We start from the raw sequence: 23,602 nt of genomic DNA on the forward strand, positions 1-23,602 counted from the left end.
TAATAATTAGAATTTTAAACTGCTGTTATACTACAAAGCATATTTCCTTTTTCTTCTCTTATCTGGTATTAAGAATGAAAGTATACAGTGTGAGGTCTGAATTTAGTATGGCCATGTTTAAGTTTTCTTAATGTCATCTTGACCTGTAATAGGAATCTAGTTCTAAAGGTTTTGCTTCAAAGGTTAAATTTAATTGAAGTAATGGGGCTGACACATTCCTGACTGTTGTGCAGTTTATTTTGCAATGAATGTAACTTTCCTTCTTCAGGTAACCTTGCTTTTAGATAAACTCCTTTACTGTGAATGAATATAGAACACTGCCACTTATCTTCTGTGCTTATTACAGAGATTCCTACTGAATTTTGTTGTGGTTTTTTTAAACAAATTAAAATGTATACTGACATACTTGTGTCAGTATGTCCTGTGGGGTAGAGAGATGGAGACTGCCTTACTCATTAAACCATCTCTGTTCTGAAGTGCAATCTTCATTCACAATAGTGATGCAAATATGCATGTGAAATGGTTGGTCTGTGTCCTCTGCTTGCTGGTTCATACCAACTCTTATGTTGGTTTTGAGTTTTGTGCTTTTGAAATGTTTATAGTGTTCAGATGGACAACAGGTTTTTGGTTTGGTTGGTCATCCTTTCTGTCCTGCCTGGATGCCTAGTCTTTGAACCTCTGCATTTAGAGTATATTCGGCATTCATTCCTTCATGCTGTATCTTTAGTAATAAAAAAACCCTTTTGGGTAGGAAGTTATGTAGGCCTGGTTCCAAAAGGCTTTCATGTTTACTCTAAAGTACTGTGGATAATGCAGCTACTTGAATACCTTGAAATGCTTGGAATAAAGAAACAGTGCAACAGAACTCATAAAACTTCCCGGAGGAATACCTAGGACTTGCTCATGCTCTGCAATGGCAGTCTTAAAAGTAGGAATAAATAATACTTGCATTTAAGATAAGATGCCCTATTAAGCAGCTGAATTTATTGATGACGAATGAGTGGGCATTGCAGTAAATCAAACTGGATGAAATAAACCAGGAATAGCCTGTGTTTCTACAACATAGCCTGTAGTCACATTCTGTCTTGAGTTGCTTTTTTTTTCCAAGTATATGTTAGGAACCAGGAATAATGGCTTCTCAGTGGAGTTCTCCACTTGGAAACTGAAATCTCTTGTGTATATCATGGGCACTTCACAGACCATTGAGGTAGGGCTTATTTGGACCAGGTTGGGAGTCCTCATGAGAAGATCCAGTTAAGATCTGTTGTTGTAATGCAGTGTTCGTAAGTCTTGAAGAGCTGCTCAAACTGCAGAATTGCTTTAATCCCTGTCCACCACTACACACTGTAGTTGCAGAGTGTTAATTTAAAAGTTTTGGTAGCAGATATTGCTTAATATACATCTCAAAACTGAGACCACCTTGTGATTGATGTAGTCTACTGTTCTGTCATAACCTGAACCTATTAGTAATCTGTACAAGACTAAACGTTACTAATATTTTTGTACTATTCAGGATTTCCCTTCAAGAGTCCTTCAATACCTTTCCTTTCAATACCTGCTGGTATTATTCTTTTCTCAGTATTGTGAAATTCCTGTCACTATAGTCTCTGCTTGCCCTGAATAAATTTGTCCTCATTCTAAGATCACTTTAGCGAAGGACGATATTACATCCACAACAGACAAGTTGGAAGCATTTTTGAATCTCTGAATATTCCTGAGATATCCCATGAATTGGATACTCAAGTGAGCTACTTTGTCGTTCTTGCCAGTTAAATTTTACACAACAATAGTCCTTGGCTAATTTTTAACTTTTTCTTGGAGGTGATCTAAAAACAGTGCCTGTTATGGAAAAACTTAGATGATCATCCTGGCAAGATTCTGAGCAGGTAAAACAGCCTGGGGACTGTATCTACTGTGGGAGAAGATGCTTTTCCAGCTGGTGCCTCCCCTGTTCTGCCCATGGTAGTTATCGCTTGCACAAAATATTTCCACAGGTTCACTCTTCTCTTCCAGGTTCCATATTTCTCTTTTTGAGAAAAGGATAAAGTAAAAGTTAAATTATCTTCCTACAATGTGGTCACAGTCCCAGAGCCAAATAGGTCTTGCTGCTTAAATACTTAAAGGTACAGTAGTACCGACAGACATCTCTCTCCCCTGCCAATGCACTTGTTTGTCCATGTTTACCTAATCTCATCAATCCAGTGCAAGTGTGTGTGTGTATACATATGGGGAGGGGGCAGGGGACCTTCATTTAAATGGTTGTTTCAGTAAGACAATCTTGTTTCCCTGTGGACCCTCTGTATTTTAAAACCCCTCAGCTGGTTAAATTGTAAAGCTAGATCTGTGTGACGACTTCTGCAATATGCCTGGGAGTACCAGTCGAGTAAGAAATTCAGTGTCTTTAAAAGCATTTATCAGCTTTGCCACTGTGTCCTTTACACATCACTATTTCTGCTTTCTGAAAGTTATATACAGAATATTGCCTATCTAGAGCTGTGTGAATTGATGTTTGTAATCTGCGTGCTATTTGCTGGTGTGCATTACTTCAGACTTCGTATCAGTAAATATTAGCCCTGGTTCTGTAGAATAGATGTCTATTGTGGGAGCTTCTTAGTACATTGTACCTGTTGCTTTTCTGCTGGGTGTATTTCTCTTCACCATTTATAGTCTAAAGGAAGCAAAGTCATGTGAGCTGTGGGATAAACAGTCATTTAGGTCTCTGTGGCATAGTAGCGTGCTGTTGTCATGTGATAATCTTCAGGCAAGATGCAGTGTGTCCCTGGCTTTCAGATTTCTCTTGTAAAGATTTCTTAACACTTAAAGAATTGTGATCCTTATTTTTTGTTGTTGTGAGGCACTTCATCTTCTAAATAATTTGGAGAATACTTATCTAGGATACCATTCTGGTCTAATTTTGAATTTTCAGGGGATCTTAACTGCATCTGCGAATTATGTTCAGATTTCCAGGTTTCTGAGGGCTTTAATACTCCCTAATGATTTTTTTAGATGTCCACCTTAACGCTACTTAAGATCTATGTTTTTGTTGAAGTTGTAGGCCCTGCATTTTCTTAATTTATATGTGGGTAATGTAACACTCAGACCTTCCTACATGTGTAACTTGTCCCTTATGTTTCCAGAGTAAAGCTTGCTGCTGCATAAAGTAAATTGTGACATCTTGGGTGGATTTGTTCTCCTTTTTGTTGGGATGGTTCTAGCATTTACCAGGCAAAGGAAGGTAGCTGTCACTATACTGCATGTCTCAGAGGGAGAAAGTGAGTCCCTCTGAGTCTTAAGGCAAAACAATGCCCAAAGCATGCATGTTGTCCAGGTTCCTCATCTTAAAGGCTTATACGTAATTAGTCTAAAACTCATATCTAGGCAGTCATTGTATCTTCATTCCTCAGCTTACCCAGACCCACTTGCAGAGGGCAGAGTTCCCTACGGAATAGTAAGATCATCAGAAACAGTTTAAGTTTACAGCATAAATGTGGTAACCTTCATATTGTACTCGGTTGAAAGTGGGTTGTGGGGGGTGTTTACTCCCCCGGGTGAGTTCACTGCACAGGAAAGTAATTAGGAGGAGAGGGTAGGGAAGAGGACAGTAAATGAATTTATAGTCACCACGCTCTTATTATGTATTAGGGTGTGATACAGGACCAGGTGGCTTTGTAGCATCATCTCCATAATTGAATAATCAAGTGCCTTATATTGCAAAGTTCAAGTAACACATGAACGCTGTTCTCCTCTGAAGTAAGTACTAACTGCACTTGGAAGAGTAATTATCTTTAAAGTAGGTGCTTGAGGAGTATACAGAAGGATTGCACTGTCAGTGCTGGGAATTGGTCTTGGGAATTGTTGCCACTCGGCTTGTTACCTGACTTCTGGATCAAACTTGTCTCATCCCTGACATGCTTTCACTTATTTGCTAGGCTGCCATTTCACATGGATATTTTATTTCCCTGGTATTCTCTGCACATAGGTATCTAGCATAAGTAAATGAGAGTGTTACTAAAGATGAGGGCCCCTATTTTCCACACAGACTGAGTGCTATGCAAGCTTGAACTGCATGGTAGCTTGAATTGAATTGCATAGTAAGGACATAGCAGGGCTTTTAGAGCCCAGCCACCAAAGATTGTACTGTAGGTGTATTGAGAGGCTTGTTTGAGTAACTGTAGCCAGCATTAGAATTTAGTAGCATTTAGTCTTAATATCAAATGATCGTAGCTTCACTAAAGATAGCGTTCTGTGCTTAACCCATTTAATTTCTACTCACATTTTAGTTGGAGTGCTAGCCAAATTGTTACTACTCGGCATGCTGGGGGTGTGCTGTTGCAAGGTGCCTGCATGCTGTTTAGAAAAAAAAAAATAAAGCTAGCTAAAGAGCTGATAAAGTAATTCTTTGACACTTTTTGAATCTTGCTTAGCATCTCTACTACAGCAATGTTGATATGCTGTGAGCACCAACTATTTGCCTCTTAAATGGCTGGGTGGGCCTCTTCCATATATGCACTAGACCCTGACGTATGCCCATAATACCTGTACGCAGTAAGTCTGGCAGACCTATTGCACAGGCACAGGGGTTGCTGACAGCCTGTGACTCATGTCCTGCACAGGTCTGAGTTAAAGACAGGACCCAGGGGTGCACGGGTGGTAGCAGGAGTGTGGTGGTTTGTTTTTTGTTTGGGTTTTTTCTCGCTTTTGTCTTCCCATTCCTTTTCTGCTTTGGCAATCTCCTGCCTCAGACTTAGAAATGCTGGTGTTGTGTCTGCACAAGCACATCCAGCTGTAGGTGTTTCTGTAACACCATTAGTATACAGAAAGCTACCTTCTGTATGTCCTGTAAAGAACTGAGCTGGAATCCTCTGGCAAGGTGTTTGTTTAACACCATGGACATAAACAAAAATTTCACTGGCACTGTTTGCTGTCTGTATATAAAATTACCTTACTGCTCATAAAATTGATTTGGTGAATAAGTTAATTCAGTTTCTCATAACGTATTGCTATCCAGTGGACAGTTACAGCACAGTGGAGTATGAACACTTACTAACAATAGCTGACAGCTGAGTGCTACTTGCTTGCAGAACAGCATTATAGAAGGGAAGTCCATTAGTTCTTAGCGTACAGAAGCCTCTAGCTTAGGAACCTTAACTTGTGCTTATAATAGTCCATGGCAGCTTTGTGCCACTCTGCAAAGTTGTAGGCTCAGTTATTCATTATTCCATCAACTTGTGTGCAGTTTACTTAACTCCATATCAAACCCATTTTACTTATGCCTATATAACTTATTTTGAGTTGATTTCCAGGTGGGATTTTTGCATGTTAGAATAAATAATAATTTACAGCCTCCTGTATGGTTTTTTACAGCTAAGCCAGTTTCTTATCTATTGGTATCAAATCCTTCAAAGACTATGTCTGTGAAGTCAGCTCAAAAATAGGTCCTGGTTAAAGGTAACCGTGTTTGCATTTATCAGCAATTAAGTTTTAAAAACAAGCTAGTTAGTTGGCTTCTGAGAATGCAAGTGGTTTTGCCTTTAGGAAGTTGTTTTAGAAGGCCAAGCCAACTTTCTGCCTCCCTAGACTTGCTCATACTAGTATTCTCTGGCAAAGCAATTTAAAAAAAAAGTCTTGGGCAGGATTTTCATAAATCTACTCAGCCCAATCAGGAGCTTCACTTAATAGAGCAATGTATAAATAGTGCGGAGAGTCAAGTGACCATCAGCTGGTCTGAATGGGTTTGACCACTACAGTCACAGGGTCTGAGGTATGCAGGAGCTGGGATCACTGAAAACATGCTTTGCTGCAGAGATATCCTGGCTCTGGCATAATTATGTAATTGCAGAGGAATTCATGTGTGTAAGAATGTGTTTTAATTGGACACCTGTATTTAATGTTGGTTTCACCCTCTGTATCATTACACTGGGTTTTAAAAAAAAAAGTTACTGCTTTGGTTAACTTTCCCATTTCATTAGTGCCCATTGCAGTGCATAGCTGAACTCCACAATTATGCATTTACTTTATGAAATGTATGCCTACTTGGTTGAAACAATGCACTGATCTGTTTTACTGAATTGAGAACTTAAGATATTATGGCTCCTTGCCGAAGTTCGTATTAGGTAATTAGAAGTTCTTGCCATGCTTGGTAAATACCGAAATTCCATTGTATTGTGCATTAAGCATGGAGAAGTATTTCTTCAACTGCAGTGCCAGTGCACTGAAACATAAGCGTTTTGGCTGTCCCTGGTGATGGCTTTAACTCTCAGTGCAACTGTCAACTCTGAACTTGCAGAGATGCTGGCTTGCTTTCTTTTTGGGAAGCTGCCGAAGCCAATATCCAGGTAATGACTTCTTTATTGAAAGCATCCCCCTGCCCCACTTATAAATATCAGAATGTGGATTCTAAGCAAACTAGTAAAGTGGCGCTTATTTCTGTGTTCAGTTCACTTGACACCTGTGGCAGCACTGTCCAGAACAAAAAACCTTACCAAACTTAATGGGAAGAACTATTGTTCAAACCTAAGTAATGAGCATTAACCGTCTTCCTTACCCACCTTTCTCGGTCTTCATAGTGGATAGCTTTTCCCCCTTTTCATTTCAGATTTTAATGCTTGTCGGTGCCATCCTATCCTTGTAATGTATTAGCCCATGATGTGATTCTCTCCCATAGCAAAGCTGGTTGATGAGGACCTGTTTGTTCTCTTTCCTGTCAATTCAACAGCTAGGCCTTTGGTTAAAAAAGTTATTGGCTTTTTTCAAACTGGAAACAGTACAACAGTGTATGTCTTGGTTAAGCTTTCTTGTCTTGATTGATCTACTTAAAGATCATTCAATCCTATTAAATGTACCTTGATTCAGCAAGTAAAGGAAGGAGTCTGTTAGGGGGTGATTCACAAGTGTTCTAGTCACTTGCCTTTGTATGTGATACATAACAGAGATCCAATAGGTGTTTTCTAACTTTTACTTGATCTGGTGGTGGGCTCAGCTGCCTCTTGCATTTTTGGCAATAAACCTTCATGCTAGTACAGTTCACCAGTATCAAAAGCTTCCCATGTCTGTTTCATAGATTACAGATGGGGTGGGTTTTTTTTCCGCAGTAACTTGGTATTTCTTGCTTTTGTGAAGCAGCAAGACTCCTGTCTGCACAGATATCAAATCCAGGCACTGCTCAACTGGATCTGAGAATCCACAGCCCAGGCTTAAAATACATAACTGGAGTCTTAAGCTGTACATGTGGAGAGCTCCTGTGTCATTGAGGTGTTCGCAAACCCACCTCCCTTTCCTCCCCTGCAAGAGCTCTGACCTTGGAGTGATGAACCCTTTGTCTTCTGGGGGGTTTGACATATTAATGTAGTAGGTGCACCTAAACACCCTGTTGCTTAAGCAGTCTGGGGGTAGTTAAGAAATGCTGCTTGGTGGCTGCCCCTCAGCATAGCCTGCCCTAGAGGGAGGGTGGTGTTGGGTTCAGGGCTCTGTTCTTCCCCTCACTACACTTGCTCCCCTTATAGTTGTAAGGGGTCTGGCTAGAACTCACAAATGACTGAATAGTTGATAGTGTAATAAATAAAAAGTGGTTTCATTTCTCTGGCATATTCCAGGGCCTGCTTGATTGAGGATCAGAGGGGAGATACTGCTTCTGACTTCTGAGTGGCCATAAGCCAGAAATGCCTGTGGTGGAAAAGCTCTCTCCCCATATGGGGTAGGGTAGGATGACACACATCCTCCTGCATGCTGCTAGGCTGCAGTAGAAGGTTATGTTGGCTTGTCTTGAGGAGGACTGAAGCCAGGGAAGTGTAAAGTGTTGCCTACAAAAGGAGGGAGAAGTGGTCACGTTGTAATAAATGAATTGTGCAAAACACTGAGGTGAATTCTCCAGCAAAGAAATACCAGTATTCATTCCCCAGCTTCAGTGCTGCTGCTCTTGTGCTTCAGCATTATGTGCTTATTCCTGGCAAACTTCTGTCAGTTTTGCAAGCTCCAGAAGTTAGCACAGGTACTGAATCAACATTTTTTTTTAATCCTTATACATGCTTAATGAATGCTGTTTATGAAACACTATTGTGGAAAAGTTCATCAGGGTACGCATGTACCTCCTGTGCTTTTCTTACAATGGGGGCGTTAACAGCAACCACTCTTTTCTAGAAGTACTTGATAGCAAACTGTAGACCAGTCTTTAATCATTGATATTATTGCTATAAGCTAGTCAAACAGTAGTAAAACTGCTCCAAAAAATAAAATTATTTAAAATGCTCTTAGTTACCTACAGTTCTGTTTTAAAAAAAAAAACCCAAACTTGTCAGTCCAGTAACAACGTTAAACTACTTTCAGTAAAGTTAAGTCTTTCCAGTTCCCAAAAATGTTTTAGTAAAATAAAAACTTGAAATACTTAATGAGTAGTTCTAACTTGATGGCCATTTTTCATTTGTCTTTACTGATACTGACACTGACTTGTCTCTTGCAATGTAAAATCTTTATGCTTACCGCAAAACTTCAAGGAGTTACCTAGAGTATATTTCAGTCACCATTGGAAGGCCAAGCTAGGCATGTATTCACTGGGATTTTTCTCAGATGTGCTACACAGCTATAGCAGTTCCTGAGGTGGTAGAGAGGAGCTGGGATTCCTCATTTGACACCAGAGACAAAAGGATTTCAAATTGCCATGAATGGGAGTTTTTATGCAAAGACTCAAAATGCTGCACTGTTTTCTAATAGAAGTTAACTCTAAGCAGCTGCCCTCCGTTTTTTCTGCTAAATCTATGTAGGAAATGTCTTCTTCCTCACTACAGTGTGGGATACCTTCCCCATTTCAGGATTACCTCTGTGCCTTTCAGTTTACTTTTATTTATTGAATGCCTTTTATGACGGGATAAGAACAGCCTGGTTTTGACTAATTCACAGCTTCTTGTACAATATGGCTTGAGGATTAAGGAGAAATTTAAGGTGACTTTGGTTCTGCTATTATTCTACTTCACACTTGTGAGCATTTCTTATCTGGTTTTGGGAGCAGGTCTTTAGTAATACATGGGGATGAAACAGGTTATTTCAGAGTAAAGATATTGGAACACTGTGAATACTTTTTAATTGTAAAAGCTAATGACTACTACACCTGAGGTGACTCTGTTCTGGCAACACACTTTTCTGTTTACCGTCTACAAGAAAGCTCTAATACCAACTGTAGAAAATTTCTTCTTTAAGAAGGCTTATTTACAGAACTGTTTCATATACTGATTTCTTTTTTTTTCTAATTGTTTCTGCAGGTCGTGTCGGATTAATGCTGTGGATCAGTCAACCCAGAACCTGTAGTTGCCCATCAATCGCTCAGTAGTCAGTGTAGATTCTGTCTTTACAATCAGCAGCTACATCTGGCTACTGGGTCTCTGATGACATCTCATATCTTCTATCTATAGTTTTTGTTGGATTTTTATCTGTTCTCCTGGGTGCAGAGCAAGTTCACAGTGCTAACAAGTTAACGTCTGAGGTGTGGCCCCAAATAAAGGATTGGATATCTGTTGGATCTACTTCACACTGGGAATCAGATTAAATGCCTGGATGTTATGTATCAGAAAGCGACAGTCTTTTCTGTAGCCTAAGTCTTGGGGCTTGTGGTAGTCAAAACTGAAGAGAATATTTGTAAATTTGAGCTAAGATAGTTGGACTTCACTCTTTTCAGTGAAGAATTTTTAACCTCTCCTGCAAAGGATAGGTTCTGAAACAGGTGCCTTGTCTGATCACATGACTGCTATGCATTAGGGGATGAAAAGTACTGTGAACTGTGGTGTGCACAGCTGGTTTTTATTGGTTGTATGGGAAGACTCTCCAGGTTTGGGGCATGAACCTGGCATACAATGTAGATTCCTGTGTTTGTTAAGCAACAGCTACATTGTCTGCTGGGTTTCCAGCTGCCTGGAAATGCAAAGTGGAGGGGCATCTATGCTTTTTGGGTGTGGTGGGTTTTTTTTTGTCAAGTTACCTCCCTTATCTCTGAGGAAGACGATGCAGTTGAGGTCCAATTGGTGCCTCCTGCTTTGTTCTTGCACAAGGGATCCAGCTGGTGTCAACTAGAGCCTGGAGCGAGGGTAGGTCTGAAACTAGTTAAGAAAAAAATAGTTCATGGGCTTGAAGTGTTAAGACACCTGAGCATGGGTAGCTCTCAGGCAGAAACTAATGCATGCTGCCTGTGTGTAACCATTAGTTTGCCTCGCTAATGGTGCTTCACTTTTTTTAGATGGAGAGCTATATATGCGTGTGCTGTACAGTTAGGGGATTCTTTTTGGAGAAGGGAGTACTGGGAAGCCATTTATAGGTCTGACTTTTTAAAAACACATGCTGCACATAGCATGGTTTATACATAGAATGTGCCTAGAAATAATTGGGGAGGAATAAGATAATGTCTTGAATGCTGATACCAACTGGATCTCTTGTTTCTTGAGTGGCACCAAAACTAGTGTTTCATTTGTGCACAGAATCCAGGCATGCAGTGACAAAACAGGCAGTTTCAATTTGAGAAGATTAGGCCTGGAATAGCAGGGGTCTGTTGTCCTTTCAGACCTGGACTACAGTCACAGTAATAAATGGGGAAGCTTGTACAGCATATGCCTGTACTGTTAACCCTTCATCGGCAAGCTCCATGCCATTTGCACTTTCACTCATCGAAATTGGGAGAGTTGTGATGGCCACTCAGACTGAAGGAACATCTGACTTGGCTAAGCTTTTCTGCCTGTTGGACTATTCATGGATGGCTTTAGATCAGCAGGCATCCAGAGCCCTTCCTCTGGAAGGGCAATACTTCAGGAAGCAGGAGGGTTCCCAAGTGAGTGCTGCTGTTAAAAACTGCTTTTGTTAAAACAAATAAAGCTTCTAGTGCAAAGAACTGTGTGTCTTTTTCTGTTTATGGAATCAAACTAGGCTTGCAACAAGTATTCTAGGACGTAAGGAATATAAAGCTGTTCGTTACAATATCTAGCGTAGACAGCCTCTCAATACTTGCATCAACCTGGCTGTGCTCAAGAAGTATGCATTTCTACATTAAGTAAAAATGTACAATTGCCTACGGGTAGTAATTGCTGTAAATAATCACTCACCATTCAAACAATGGTGGATTGTTGATATAGCTTTGAAAGCTGTTAGGACAAACATTTGTTCAACCTTTTGCTTTATATATATTGTTTTTCTTAATGCCAGTCTGTTGGCATCTGGGTGTCTGACTGGGCAAAATTGGTAAAGACTTAGATATAGCTGAGTCTTTCTTACATTAACTGGCACTTTCTCAGTGCTTTACTGATGTTCGTTCCATATAGCCTCCTGAGTCTTGACCAGCATATGCACAATAGTCATAAAAATAGCAATATATTGCTTTCTGCAATGTTTCTGTGGCTCATTTAGCTTCAACAGTATTAAGATATCAGCAGTTTTTATAGCATTGCTTTGTTCCTGTGTTTATAGTTGTTCAGCTCAGCTTCTAAGGATTCATGTCAGAATAAGGTATGTCTACCCCAACTGTTTATATGGCAAACACAATAAAGCAATTCAAAAGCAGATCAACCTAATGTTTAGCATCAAGCCCCTCTCCTATTCAGTTTCACTTCCCCCACTGTGTTTCAGTTAAACTTACAATGTTGAAATCCCCTTTGTGGGCAGGTACTTCTGGTTCCTCTTATTTTTCTGTCATGCTACTTGCTTTTGTATACAGACACCTTAAAAAAAAAAAAAGGCAAACACCCTCCTTTTACCTTATTCTGAGGTTCTTGCTTTATTTTCAGTGTCTAGTGTAGCTAATGGAAGCATGTCAAAGTAGTTATTCTTCCTACTGTGGTATTTATGTTTTAGTTCTTTGTTCTTTCTCTTCTATATGGATTTCAGTGAAATTGGCATAAATAAATGCCTATCCCTTCCTCTCCCCTGCTGAGGGTACTACTACTACTCCTCATTAAACTGCTGCCAACAGCAGCCTCATGTCCTCCTTCAGCTTCAATGGAAGCAACTGGATCCTGTGGCATACTGTTTTCCATGTGTTCAACCTTACTGGAGTCCTTAGAGTTCCCATTTTGTAGAATCTTAGGATCAGTTAAGTTGGAAAAGACCTCTCAGATCAAGTCCAGCTGCTAACCTAGCACTGCCAAGTCCACCACTAAACCATGTCCCCAGGTACTGCATGTACATGTCTCTTAAATACCTTGGGGGATGGTAACTCAACCACTTCCCTGGGCAACCTGTTCCAATGCTTGACAATGCTTTGGTGAATAATTTTTTCCTAATATCCAATCTAAACCTCCCCTGGCCCAACTTGATGCCTATTGCTTATTACTTGAGAGGCTGACACCTACCTTGCTACAACCTCCTTTCAGGAGCCTTCTTATCTTGAGACTAAACAACCCCGGTTCCCTCATAAGACTTGTGCTCCAGAACCTTCACCAGCTTTGTTGCCCTTCACTGGACATGCTCCAGCACCTCAGTGTCCTTCTTGTAGCGAGGGGCCCGAAACTGAACACAGTATTTGAGGTGCAGCCTCACCAGTGCCGAGTACAGGGCCACGATCACTTCCCTGCTCCTGCTGGGCACACTGTTCCTGATACAAGCCAGGATGCTGCTGGCTCATGTTCAGCTGCCTGTTGACCAACACCCTCAGGTCCTTTTCCACCAGGCAGATTTCCAGCCACTCCCAACAGTAACCTTGGCCATATTTTTATGGTGTTTCTATGCTGTGATGCTCACAAGTGCAAGGACTGACTAGTGTGAGTGCTGTTTCTCAGAAGGAAAAGTGAGACCAAGGCTCTTGCCTGGCCAGAGCCATCCCTCTCATGACAGCACCTCTGAAGCCAGGTCAAGGCAGTAAGTGGTAAGAACACAACTGTTAAATTACTCAGTTATATACAGTCTCCACAATCGCAGAGCTTGGAGTTTGACGTTCAGACTTGATTTTTCTTTCCTGTGCATGTCACTAAGCAAATAGTGGGAGCTAAGACAACAGTGGCAGTTGGATCTGTTTGGACTAAGGTCAAAGAAGATCACAGGACTTCCATAATTTTGTAGTTTCTGTTGTGTCTCAGTTCAAGTAATACCTTCCCACACAGAGATTTCTTCCAGTCCTTTAAATCTTAGTACCAGGAAAAAAATTGGTTTTACTTTCTGGCTCTAGATGACTACTAGGAAAGCCTTGCTGCCTACTATTTCTCTGTTCTGTGAAGGATACCTCTGTGATCTCTAAGCTGCATTTTTCTTGGCTATGTTTATTCTTTCTAGGCAAATCAAGATTCAAAGAACTGAAAAGATGCAGCTAGTTTGATCTTGATGCACTTACAGCACATGCTGTCCTATTAGTACATGGTAGTGACATTCTCTAAGTTTCTTTAAAAAAAACAACTCTGGAGTCATTAAGTTTCTAAAACTGCAATAACAAATTTAAAAACAGAGACGGGGGACACACACACAAAAAAACCCCCAAAACCCTGCTTTAAATAGAACAGAATAGTGAATGGGTTGCTTTAATTGCCCCAAAATGTGAATAGCCATTCTGAATCGGAGAGCTCCATCCATTGGGAAGATGGTTTGTAATTAAACTATGGAAACCCTCTGTAATTTGGACCTCCCTTGCTGTCCTGAATAACTGAACAGATTCTGTGTCTTGTGCACAACTGCTTTCTGGGGCTGTTTGGTTGATGGGGGCTGACAGGGCTGCAGCTGTCTTCCCAGCCCTGTTCAGTACAAAGGTATTCCCTGAGGAGCTACCTATGGAAGGTCAGGGCAGAAGGAAGGTGCTGAGGGTTTTGGAAACCTTCCAGCAGGCACCTTTTCTTTCCCTCAGCATGAGCAAGCGGTTTTCCAAAGGCATAAACACACCTGGGACTCCTCACCAGAAGTGCTCTCTTAACAATGTACTTTGGTGTCTGACTTGAATGATGTTGGTGTGCTTGTGCATTTTTACTCTGTAAATACCCCTCTGAGTTAACAGTGAAAATTTGTCGTCTGAAGTGGTGTTTCAGGCAAGGAGGACAGCCTCGGGACCTCTGTATTGTATCTCTCTGGGTCTTTCACACAGGGTCATAACACAAGTCCTATAGCCTAAGAAGCGCTTACAAGCAGTGCCACAGAATTCGTAGAGCTTGTCTGCCGTGGGGTTGTTTGTGCTGTTTTTAGACTGAACTGGAAAATTAGACCTTCGTAGTGGGTGTATGCAAAACAAAGGTCTACTAAAGAGGTATTGAGTTTAAGTGGGCCTTGGTATTGGAGAGCACCAAACTTCTGAATCTATCCTGTCCATGGCTAGCTGGCTACTCCCAGAAGCGTTTAACCAAAATTGTTAAAAGGCCTTGAGATCCAGTTTAATAGTGACATTTTTTTCACTTGATGCATGGCTTACAGCTTCTGGTGGTAGCTCAAAGAAGATGCTGAATTGTTTTAGGAGACGAGAGGACTGCTTTTAATTTTAAGGAAGTGGCACCACCGTTGCTTGGCTAATATGATAGTTGCTGTCTATGTATACAGCAGTAGGTTTTAGTTTGAAGGCTTTGAAGAACAGTTGCTGCTCCTACACATTAACAAGCTTTATTCTTTTAAGTTGGCAATTTTTCTAGCTACTCTTAAAGTTTTGTTTTGTAGGTTGCTAAGTAACACCCACACGTACTCGATCTTCCATGTGCTCTAATGCCAGTCTTCCATGCAAAACACCTTTCCAAAATTAGTGTCTGTCAAGCTCCCGAAAGGTAGTGGTGCTGTGATTCAAGTCAGTCATGTCGCCTGCAGTAGGTGTTAATTCTCCCATCTAAAGATACTTGCAGGATCACTAATATGGTGAATCTCTGATTCTTTTTAGCTACAAGAAAACAGTATTTTCTGAAACACTTACATGCTAATTCTGGAAAGAGAAGTAAATTGTAGGGGGTAAACTTAAAATATCAATTTGTTCATCATGGTGATAATATATCTCTTTAAAGCTTAGTTTTGTTTAAAATGCAGAGTTCTGAAGGGAGCTGGGCTGAGTGATTAAGTAAGTAGGTAGTTTTCCTGTGCACCAAGGCTGGCCAGCCAATACCTGAATGGGTACGTGCTGAGGATTTTAGGGAGGGGCAAGCATTGGAAAGATGTGAGGGGAACGGCTGATGAAGAGTATAGGAAACTTTCCCTGTCTTTCAGTCTGTTTTACCTAATAGAAGGAAGGATCTATGCCTTCCCTTCCCCCATCTCTAGAAATTACTCTACTGTTCCATCAGACATACATGCTGTACCAGACAGTGTGGGTATTTTTTCTTCCTTTGTTCACCTATACTTGCTCCCCAGTTGTTCGTATAGTCTGGGCAGGTGAGCTGTGCCTGTTTGGAGAAAGGTATCAGCAGCTGAACGGGTTGTCATGTATGCTGAGACCAGGAGCTGCTGTTACTTTCCTTGAGTGTGCCTTTTCTGTTTCATGAAGTTCACTTGGGCAATACATACGCAGAAGAGTCTGTCTTGTAGACTTACAAAGAGCAATGAGATACCTCTGGGTAATTGCAGTCTTTCCAACACATCCAAGACATTAAAACCCCAGCAGCACTGCCAAGAATACCTCAATTTTGCAACTGCAGCCTTTCCAATAAGCAAAAAATAAATGAATGTAAAAGTAAGCAAACCTGCCACTGCCTTTTGTCTACTCTAAGCCTAGGCAACTGCTGCAAAGCATGGTGGTGGTGTTTGTCGTGGTTGCTACAGAACTGATTCATGAGCTGTAGGATTAGGAATTGCAACAACCCTTCCTATTTACCCTTCGTTCTGTTTACTTAGAGATAGATAGCTTGGATAGATAAAGATGTGAAAGTAACTTGCACCTGTTGTTGAAAGGCCTATCTGCATGCTTTGCAGAAGGTTCTCGAGCCTTTCTGCCACATGGTCAGTCCTGGGTCTGACAGCTTCCCGAGGGGTGTGACTTTGCTGCTGATAGGCGTTCAGCTGCTCCCAGCTATCACTACAGCTTCTGCCAGCATGCTGCATCACGCATTTTGGGTGCTCTTTTGTGCAGTTTCCTTGCTTGCTGAATGGAGCTATCAGCTTTTAGATTAAAGCACACTGAGTTATTAAACTAAACTGGCATAGCCGTTGAATCACACTTGGTTAAATGCTTGTGGCTTACCTGACGCAGTAAGAGAAATACAACTGAAGTCCTGAGACAGTTGCTCTATGTGACAGCAACATGGAAGTCACTGGAGCTTCCCAAGCAATAAAGAATGTTCATTGCACACTGTGTATCCCAGCAGTCTTGTTATCAGTCCCCTGAAACTTTTATGCCACTCTCAAAGGCTAGTGGTACCCCAATTTTTTCTTCACTTACAGAGGATAATGATGTAAAAAAAAGATTTGGGGTAGTAGTTAGAAGTTATTTCAGAAGCCAAATTTTCACAGAGGATTTTCACCTCAAGTGAACTTTCTAGTAATTTAGAAAGACATGGCTTTACGTGGTGGAATAGGCTGCCAAGCTTCTCGTTTTCTTTGTATTTAATAGTGTTACGAAAAACAAAAACCTTCCAGTGGCCAAACTCCCTTCAGTTCTCCACTAAAAACAAGGACAGTGTGATTTAATGTGCTCTCTTGGATCCAAACTTCTGCTGTGTTGCAGGACCACAAAAGAAAGTTGCTGTCCAGAATACATGTTCTAAGTTTGCAGGATCTTCATCTGCCCTGTAAAGACCCTGTTTCACAGATGGGGAGTTGAGGCACAGGAAATTAAGGCCCAGCCTTTCCCCTCTCCCCCCTCCCCAGGTGAAAATCAGGTTTGAATGGAAGTTTCTGAAATGCTGCATCTCTTGAGTGCCTGCTCAGCCCGAGGTGAAGGAAGGCACTTCTACAAAACCTGCAGAGAACTGCAAGTGAGTTTGTTGTCTATATTGAAGTTGGAAGGCAGAGGATGGGATCTGAGTTTTGGAAGGCTTTGGATGCTGATAAGAAGAGAGAGTTCTTACCCTTAGTGCCACAGCCTATATAAATTAGACTACAACCTAAGGAAAGGGGACACCCAAATGCGTTACCTGCAGGTTGCCCCAAGGTTTTAGACTGCTTGGCAGCAGCAGGATGCATTCCTTTATTAAAGTAGCATTTCTCTACCACAAAGAAATGGAAGTTCATACATTCAAAGAGTAGAAACACAGCTGTAATTTGGTGGTCAAAGCATACATGACTGAAATAGAGGGTGGCTTGAGGTAGAAAACCTACTCCCTGAGACTGCTAGGCATGTTGCATTGTAGGGCTATTGGATGCAGCAGCCCTAGCAGCAGGATTGTTGCAATGGTGTTTTGCTTCTCAAGGACCTCCTCCTAACAGTACATTTTGTTTTCACCTCTGCTGAAGGACAAGATGAGCTTGGTCCCAGTGTTTGTAATGAGAGCGGGCACAGGACTGGAATCTTTCTTTGCTTCTCCTTCTTTGTGGCCCTCCAGGCTTTGCTACTCCCTGCCCAGAACAACCAAAGTGGGAGTGTGACACCCTCCCACCCCCAAAAAAAAATTTGGGAGGTATAAGAGATTGCACCTGAAAATTCATCAGGTTTTTAGTCAGTGAAAAAACCTAAGTGAACAAGAATTTTAATTTTGCCAGTTTCTTATGCATCACGGAGTCTTGAGAAAATGTAATATAAAGTTTTAAACTCAGCAGATAATGCTGCAGGATGTTCTCAGGCACGGCTGATGCTTTGGCTGCCCATAACTGGGACCCCAGGAGCTCTTGTTGGAGTTTAATGGGGTGTGTTGTACAAAGGCAAGCACCTATATAGATATTCATGATGTGTAGTGCTACCAGAACAAGAATATAAACTCCCTCGGAGAGGGATTTAAACGCAGATAGAGACTTGCTTGAATGCTGTGTTGACATTCATTGTTTATCTGCTCAGACTAGTCATATTTGGAAACACTGTTCTATTCTGACATATGACTTTTCCCAGGAGCAGCAAGGCTCACAACGAAGATTTCACAATAAAGAAAATTATGTTCTTCTTTGTGGGAATGTTATAGTAAAGCCATGACAACTCATTTGGCACACGATTGCTTTGTTTTCAGTAACGATTCCCCCTCCCCCCCAATCCCTACACATTTTTAATGTGTTTCCGTGTGTTGGGGTTTTGTTTTGATTTTTTTGATGCTTTTATTTTTTCAGGAGGGTGGGGGTGGATCATTTTACATTTAGCCTCCCAGCCATCTGCTTAGAAACCATGCAATAGGTATGAAGAACCCGAGTCCAGGCTTGTGTGTTTTGGTGTCACCACCAGCAGTGGAGTTGCTCCTAATTTATGACCAAATTAACAAGTTCAGCATCAGGCCCTTCGGATCTGCTCAGCTGGTGCTGCGCTGAAGTTAACACATCCCGCTCCAGGTGAAGCGGGGGGTCCTGGTGTGAAATATTAAGAGGTGACACAAACACATAGGCAGTAGCTTAAATACAAGGTAGCAATTCCAAACCTGCATGACTGGAAAGGTTGGTGTATCTGCAGACACTAGTGAGGCCAGTAACGATCAGACACCAGTATCATCCCCTGGCTCGGTGGTAATGGCACGTTAGTGCAGGCTATATCTGGAAGTCAGTGGTACTTCTGGAGGTTACAGTTCATATGTGTAATCTTTTGGACTTTTTTATAACCACTGTGCATACTCTTGAAGTGGAAGCTATTTTTATCTTATTACACCAGATCTTTTTCCAAAATACAAAGCTAATTAACCAGATCACAGTTAAGTTCCACTAGGGATGGCGGTCTAAGAGCCAAAAAGTTTTCAGGGTTTTTTGCAACCTTTCCTGGAGTTGAAGTGGATATTTTGAGTAGAGTAACACATATGGTGAAATCTGGTCTTCACTGTAGTTCTTGGAAATTCTCTCCATGATCACAGTTTGCACCCGCCTAAAATTCCTAAGTTATAAAGAGGGCAGCATTCTCCTTCCTCAGTGTTTACTGCCCCATCCGAATACCCTCACTATGCGTTTTGGAGCTGGAGAAGCACAGGGTTCTACTTTCCAAGAAAAAAGGAGAAAGACAGGAGGTTTTCAAAGATGTGACTTTGTGAGGATAAATCACAGTGGCATTGCCAACACCTCTGAAGCATTTCTGGAAAAGCTGGTAGGCCAGCCTTAGCCTGGATGTGTTTGCCGCATGTTGCTGAAACTGTAGTTCAGGTTATGTTTCTGTTACTATTATAAAACCTAGGAAGTGGGTGTTTATAAGTGCAGTCAACATTCCCTCTGAGCAAAAAACGGACCTTAAAAGGGAGTTGTCCTAACAGCAAGACGGATTATTTAAAGAAAAAGAAATGCTGAATTTTTGCTGCTCAGAGAAAGAAAAAGGAAGCAAAACCAGGGATGGGACATTAAAGCATTGCCCACACACAAACATTTTTATCTTTTCTTTTGTGACTTCTATCCAAAAAATATTATTTGGTAGAGCCAGTGACAATTTGTGGTGGAAAATTACTGAATTGCCTTTTTTGCCTATTTAATTAACTGGTTTTGTTTAATTAGGAGAAGTTAGAGTAGCGCATCAGCAGAAATGCATTCTCACCTGTAGCATTATAGTATTCTACTGCTCACAGTCACTCATGTCAAGAGCATGCTCTTAGTATTTCATTTGTATATATAAATAAAATATATATATTTTGTTCAGTAACACCCTAACGCCTTGCTACTGCACCGGAGAGAGAGATGGTGACGAGTGTGATCAGGGGATACCCGCCCAACCTGCCACTCTGGAAGAAAGGGATGCTGGATCATGGCTGGGGTGGAAAGCAGGAAGGAGGTAGGCATGGACAGACCTAGAACTGTAGGAGCCTACCGAGACAGCTGCCTCCAAAAATGGGTAACCACCAAGCAAGGTTTATGAAGTCACAGTTTTAACATTGGCATAGCCTGTAACAGAATCCATAACAGAACAGGGACCTGTAGCCCACCTAAACCCTGCTTCAGACCCGTCTTTAACATCATTAATAAATCACATGCTTTCCAGACATCTCCAGTTTCCATTATATCTATTAATCTACTTTCAGGTCTGACACCTTCTGCCCCTTCTAATCTTTCTCTTGTGCCTTCCCTGTACAGGGATACTCTTAGGGAGTCACATTCTTAGAGTCATCAGACAGGAAGTGAAGCTGCTGCTGGGATTTCTCGTTCATGACTGGAATGTCTCTTTCCCCCAGCTGCTGTTTATAGTAAGATGCTGGCACTTTCTGTCTGCTCCTCCTGGGTTCCTTGACAAATTGGGTGCTTCCAGAAAAATCAAGTGCAGTGCTCCAATTGCGTGGGTGTGGGTGTGCACATATTTATCCATCCAGCTATCACTAATGCACGTGTACTGTGTGACAGCATGAAGCTGAGGAACATCTGCCCAGGATAGCTAGCACTCAAGTCCTGTATAGTATGTACCTTAAAATCCCAGCACCTGTAGTCTTCTTAACGTAAGGTCTTTTCTCAAGTGAAACTTTTAAACAAAAACATGATTTGAGTTTGGGACTGTAAAGCATGAACAGGCCTTTTTTCCTTCTCAGACGTGAAAGAAAAAAAAAAACAAAAAACCACAACCTTCAAACTATAGCAACATATTTAAGAATACATTGAGAAACACGGGGAGGCAAAGAAATGAGACAAGATTTTTGCAAAGTGCGCTGCGATGTCGAAGGGCTGCAGTCAGACCATTTGTACTGCACAGTATGGAATGCATACTGGGCTCCTTGTGGCTGTGGATGCAAATCAGTCCCTCATACCCTACCTCCTGCCATTTTAAATTGTGTTTGCATCCAAATTGCTTAGGTTGTGTTTGCCAGTGAAATATTTTTCCCAAAAAAAAGTAGAGAGCAGTGACAGTCTGTACTCACTAAGGAGGGTAGGGCATTCTGCAGGGCCAGCTCTAGCATCACGACGAAGCTGTGGGAGGCTCTCCTACCTCAGCCTTACTGTGGCTTCACGGTGCTGTGGCTGCAGTTCAGCATGCAGGATGGTTCTAGCAGATGGGTTCTAGCAGACAGGGCAAAAACAAGGTGAAATGCACCCAGGGTTACACAGCTGACCTAGATAAACTGATGCAGTTAAAGCTAATTTGATGCTGCATTTCACCGTGCTATCTTTGTATCGTGGTGCTACCTGGCTACAGCGATACTGTAGTCGGAGCTTTTGGGTCAGCCTGAAGGAGCAAGAAACAGCGTTTGTGCGTGTGCGTTGAGGTTTCTGTCTAGGTTGTTCTAAGTTTTATAAACTCTTTATTTTGTGTGTGCTAGTCTGCCCATCACAACAGATCATCATGTTTATCGTTCCCCCAAAACTGACAGTAAGTACTGGGAAGCCAAATGATGTCACTGAATGGAGAAAAAGGTCACAGACAAGAAGTGTAGAGAAGTGTAGAGCTCTGAGTTTATTTTCTCCATTGAATATTCAAAGTGGGGACATTAAGGTGGAGAGTTCGGGGGAAGGCTGCAAATTTCCTGTAGTAACTCACAAGGGATGAGGCTGGAACGGCTACATCATTTTTGCTCTTTTATGATCAATTGTGATGTAAATGCTGATGGCTGCTTAACAGGCAAAACAAAGTAGGGAAATGATGAGTCATATGTACTCATAGCTTGTCTGAACAAGTAATGTGCAAGTCAAGTTTCATTTAAGTGAGGCAGAACTTTCCCCCAAGGATTGCATTCACAAGGCAGGGTAGTGGGAGACTGATGAGGGCTTTGGATTGGTGTCTATGGACGCCTCAAGCAGATGATTTTCATGATTCTGTGACTGCCCAGGTTCAGCACGGACTGTCCTAGTGATATTGAAATTCACGTGACAGGAGTCTTCACTGGAGCATGTTATGAAAATGGGGTGGCATTTTTCTATTGCTCTTCAAGGGCACAATCATATTTCTCCTGATGTGGGAGAATATGTCCTCCGCATGGAGAGACAGCACCTACAGATCTCTGGCAGCTGGGCAGAAATGGCTGGCTGCCCTTCCCGTCTGAGAGGTTTAAAGATTCGGTCTCCCTACCCTCACACCAAGATACCTCAGGAGGCTTTCCTTTCCAGTGACTGCAGCTCAGATGGCAAACACACCCTTAACATTTCCCTTTCAAAGCATCACCTAAATTATTTGTCTGTTGATTATCTTACATGCTATTGCAATATTTTTTTTTTGTTTATTTCCTTTAGTAAAAGGATTTTCTTCAGCAGCAGAATACTTTAATTCTCCACAAAAAGAGGGATATCTGCACTGGCAATTAAAGACACAGCGCTCATTAGGAAGTAGTAGCACAACTCCCAGTGACTTCGGCACACCCAGGAATGAAAACCAAGGTGCATGCAAATCACTGCAGGTATCTGTAAGTGCAGTAGCATGAACCTAAACTGTAATACCCACAGCAAGCGAACCCATCTGTAGCTCAGAAGTATTGTCCTTTTCCCCCACAGCTGTTCTGAAGGCTGATGTAAAGCTCGGCCCGAGCTGCCTGCTCCCAGCTGCTGGGGTGTTACTGAAATAGGTGTATAACAAACAAGTCATGGTTGTTCAAACCAGCCAGAAATTGGGGGAAAACAATTTCAGAAACCAAGGTGCTCTGTGTGTATGTAGCGAAGACACAATCCTTTGAAACAGCGCAGTGAAAAAGATACAGTTAGGAACATACTGCAAAGGGAACAAGAGCGCAGTTTTGCAGTTTTGGAAACTACTGTTTGAATAAGTAATCCAGTTCCCAATTCAGAACTAAAATAGCCTTCCTGTTAGTGCAGTGCTGCAGTCTGTCACAGTTGGCAACGAGAGTTTTCCCTTTCAGTTGACTCTAGATTTAAGTAATAATAAGAATATGCCTGAAGTGCAGCTTCTCTTCACAAAAGGCCTTTTTTGCACGTGGTTTATTAAAGGGCTGCCCCACCATTTCAACATTGTACAGTTACATGTTTTTGTAAATGCCACCTAATATGAGGTGCCATTTGAAGCGCAAGTGCGTTTTCTACCTAAGTTTTGGTAAATGTGTCTTGGGCATCTGCTCTCACTCCCAGAAAGTCATTTTGTATTTAATCACCTGGCTAATAAAGATTAAAGGTCTGATTCAGATCTTTCTTACAACTAGTGACATAAATCAGTAGGAACATTACTGACTTCAGGCTTTTATTTACTTCGGCTTATATTACTAATGAAAACTTTAATATTGCTTAATGAAAGCAGATGCCAGGTAAAGCAGTGGGAAATGTCCTATTATTCAGTTGATAGGGCTTCAGTGAGTCAGCCAAGGCTGCCACTCCTGGAACAACTTAGAAGAAGTTGGTTGAGGAACCCGGGGAGGTTTGGATGGGCCCAGTGTCACCGAGCAAGCACGTACAGTCGGCCAGCGTCAGCCAGCAAAACGCTGGGGCACATGAGTGGCAGGGAGGAGCTCTGAACCGCATCTGGAGATTTCTGCGGACAGGCACTTTGTGAGGCCCAGCTGCAGTGTCAACTGTAGTACAAGAGAGAGGTTTTGAGAGGAGCAGGAATAATGAAAAGTGCAGCTGATCCCAAGGTGAACGAGGAGCAGTGCAGCAAGGAATCTCAGCCATCAGCGTTCCCATGTCTGAAACAGAAACGTTTTCAGGAAAAATTGCGGAGATCAATGTCCAGGCAATCCTGTGCATGATGTATGAGTTGCTTATGAAGGAAACCAAATCTTTT

General features: G+C 41.7%; 1 long non-coding RNA gene across 4 annotated transcripts in view; it reads left to right on the forward strand.

Annotated features, from left to right (window-relative positions):
* Window positions 1–23,602, forward strand: part of LOC135317109 (uncharacterized) — a 122,863-nt gene that overhangs the window by 69,283 nt on the left and 29,978 nt on the right. The window contains exon 4 of one of the 4 annotated variants that reach the window (XR_010376228.1): window positions 22,108–22,271. The exons of 2 other annotated variants lie outside the window; for them this stretch is intronic. This is a non-coding gene — a long non-coding RNA (uncharacterized LOC135317109). Of the gene's footprint in view, window positions 1–9,251; window positions 10,882–22,107; window positions 22,272–23,602 lie in introns of those variants that run through there. One more of the 4 variants, XR_010376225.1, reaches the window with a different exon arrangement.

Source organism: Phalacrocorax carbo, chromosome 1, assembly GCF_963921805.1.
Source record: "Phalacrocorax carbo chromosome 1, bPhaCar2.1, whole genome shotgun sequence".
Classification (NCBI taxonomy): Eukaryota; Metazoa; Chordata; class Aves; order Suliformes; family Phalacrocoracidae; genus Phalacrocorax; species Phalacrocorax carbo.